This window comes from Lathyrus oleraceus, chromosome 2 (assembly GCF_024323335.1).
Source record: "Lathyrus oleraceus cultivar Zhongwan6 chromosome 2, CAAS_Psat_ZW6_1.0, whole genome shotgun sequence".
NCBI classification, from domain to species: Eukaryota; Viridiplantae; Streptophyta; class Magnoliopsida; order Fabales; family Fabaceae; genus Lathyrus; species Lathyrus oleraceus.
The window spans coordinates 290,994,952-290,998,042 of record NC_066580.1 but is presented as its reverse complement, the minus strand read 5'-3'; the positions used below and the strand labels follow the sequence as shown (position 1 = coordinate 290,998,042).

General features: G+C 40.0%; 1 non-coding gene across 1 annotated transcript; it reads left to right on the top strand.

Annotated features, from left to right (window-relative positions):
- Positions 1-2,399: 2,399 nt before the first annotated feature.
- LOC127124072 (small nucleolar RNA R71) lies at positions 2,400-2,506 on the top strand. The gene has a single exon (XR_007803712.1). It is a non-coding gene; the product is annotated as a small nucleolar RNA R71 (small nucleolar RNA).
- The last annotated feature ends 585 nt before the right edge of the window (positions 2,507-3,091 follow it).

Here is a 3,091-nt window from a genome sequence, read left to right as displayed (position 1 = left end):
CTTGGTCATCAGGATGAATTGGTATTTGAAAGAAGCCTGAGTAACCGTCTAGATAGCAGAAATGAGAATGTTTTGCTAATCATTCTAACATCTGGTCAATGAATGGTAAAGGGAAATGATCTTTTCGGGTTGCTTTGTTTAGTTTCCTATAGTCAATGCACATTCTCCATCCCGATTCTATTCGTTTGGTTATAGTTTCTCCTTTTTCATTTTCGATAACTGTTATACCTCCTTTCTTTGGTACTACGTGTACAGGACTAACCCATTTGCTATCAGATATAGGATATATGATACCTGCCTCTAATAACTTGGTTACTTCCTTCTTCACTACCTCACTCAGGATCGGGTTTAGTCTCCTATGATGTTCCCTAGAAGTTTTACAGTCTTCTTCTAGCATGATGCGGTGCATACAAATAGAAGGACTTATTCCTTTAAGATCGGTGATGTTGTACCCTAGTGCGGTTGGATATTTTCTTAAGATATGTAGGAGTTTTTCGGTTTCGAGCTTTCCTAGGTCTGCATTAACTATCACTGGTCGTTCAAGTTCTAAGTCTAGGAATTCATATCTCAGATTTTTGGGAAGTTTTTTCAGGTCTAGGGTTGGTTTCTTAAGGCATTGCGTAGGGTCCGGTGTTATTGCTAAACATTGGTTGAGTTTGTCTTCTACAAGATAGTCAAACAATTTGTCATTTTCTAACTCTGTTTCTTTTATGCATTCATCGATGATATCCATGAAGTAACATGTGTCATCTATTGCAGGTGCTTTCAAAAATTGGGAAAGAATGAACTCAATTTTCTCTTCTCCTACTTCGAAAGTGAGTCGTCCTCGTTTTACGTCTATGATTGCACCGGCGGTTGCTAAGAATGGTCTTCCCAATATAATGGGTGTAACTTCATCTTCTCTAATGTCCATAATTATAAAATCAGTTGGAATGTAGAATTGACCTATGCGCACGGGAAAGTTTTCAAGAATTCCTACAGGATATCTAACAGAACTATCTGCTAGTTGCACAAACATTTTAGTTGGTCTTAATTCTCCCGTTTCAAGTCTCTTGCATATGGATAAAGGCATAACACTAATACCGGCTCCTAAATCGCATAAGGCTTTATCTATGACAAATTTTCCTATGTGACAGGGTATAGAGAAACTACCTGGATCTTTAAGTTTAGGAGGCATATTCTGGATTATAGCGCTACATTCAGCAGTGAGTGTAATAGTTTCGCTATCTTCAAGTTTCCTTTTATTAGAAAGAATTTCTTTTAAGAACTTAGCATATGAGGGCATCTGCGTAATAGCTTCTGTAAACGGAATTGTGACGTTTAATTGTTTCAGTAGGTCAACAAATTTTTTAAATTGGCCCGCATCTTTGGTTTTAATAAGCCTTTGAGGGTAAGGGATAGGTGGTTTATAAGGTGGTGGAGGTACATAAGGTTCTTTCTTTTCTACGGTTTCCTTATTACTCTCTTCCTTTTCCTTAGGTGTACTTTCTTCCTCAGTTGACTTTTTAGAGTTTTGGTTTTCAGTTCTTGGATCTACTGGTCCTTCCACTTCTGTTCCACTTCTTAGTATGATTGCATGAGCGTGGCTTTTCGGGTTAGGTTGGGGTTGTCCAGGAAATGTACCAGTTGGGGAAGCAGTAGGCGCTTGTTGTTGAGCTACTTGTGATATTTGTGTTTCCAGCATTTTGTTATGGGTAGCCAAGGCATCTACTTTACTTGCTAGTTGTTTGATTTGTTCGCTAGTGTGTATATTCTGGTTTAAGAAATCTTTATTGGTTTGCTGTTGAGAAGCTATGAAGTTCTCTATCATTATTTCCAAGTTGGATTTCCTAGGAACATTATTGTTAGGTGTAGATGGGGTCGGTTTTTGATATCCATGAGGTATAGCTGGGGCTTGATTTGGAGCTTGTCCTGGTGCGTATAAAGCATTATTGCTCTTATATGAAAAATTAGGATGATTCTTCCAGTTTGAGTTATAGGTGTGCGAGTAGGGATTTCCTTGAGCATAATTCACTTGCTCTGCTTGGATTCCTGTTAGGAGTTGACAATCTGCAGGAGTGTGACCTTGGATTCCACAGACTTCGCAATTCTGAGTTGCGGCAACTACGGTGGTTGGAGGTGATACATTCAAACTTTCAATTTTCTGGGCAAGGGCTTCCACTTTTGCATTAACATGATCAAGGCTACTTATCTCGTACATCTCACTTTTCGTTTGAGGTTTCTCTACCATTGCTCGGTCGCTTCCCCACTGATAATGGTTTTGGACCATGCTTTCGATAAGTTGATAAGCATCGGCATAAGGTTTATCCATAAGTGCACCACCTGCTGCGGCGTCTATTGTTAACCTTGTGTTGTACAAGAGACCATTATAGAAGGTATGAATCACTAACCAGTCCTCTAAACCATGGTGTGGACAAAGTCTCATCATGTCTTTGTATCTTTCCTATGCTTCGAAAAGAGACTCGTTATCTTTCTGTTTAAATCCATTTATCTGGGCTCTCAACATAGCTGTTTTGCTCGGAGGAAAATATCGGGCAAGGAAGACTTTCTTTAACTCATTCCATGTTGTGACTGAGTTGGAAGGAAGAGACTGAAGCCATCTTCTAGCTTTATATCTTAACGAGAAAGGAAAAATACGAAGTCGAATTGCCTCTGAAGTAACACCATTAGCTTTAACAGTATCAGCGTATTGGACAAATACGGATAAATGAAGGTTTGGATCCTCGGTGGGATTTCCAGAGAATTGATTCTGTTGCACTGCCTGTAGCAGCGAAGGCTTAAGTTCGAAGTTGTTTGCTTCGATTGCGGGTGGAGCAATACTCGAATGCGGCTCATCTTGCGATGGAGCGGCGTAATCTCGAAGAGCACGAGCTGGTTCTTCCATCTCGGGTATCGGTGAAGGAAGAAGATTTTTGAGATCAGGAATTTCGATAGGAGGGAGATTGTTTGCAGCACGATATTCCCGAATTCGTCGTAAGACTCGGAGATATAGTTCGATGTCGTTGATTCGTAAGTAAAACGGCTCGCCTTGTGAGCGAGTGTGTGGCATACAAATCAACGAAAGAAGAAGAAATAAAAATTGCCTTAGTCT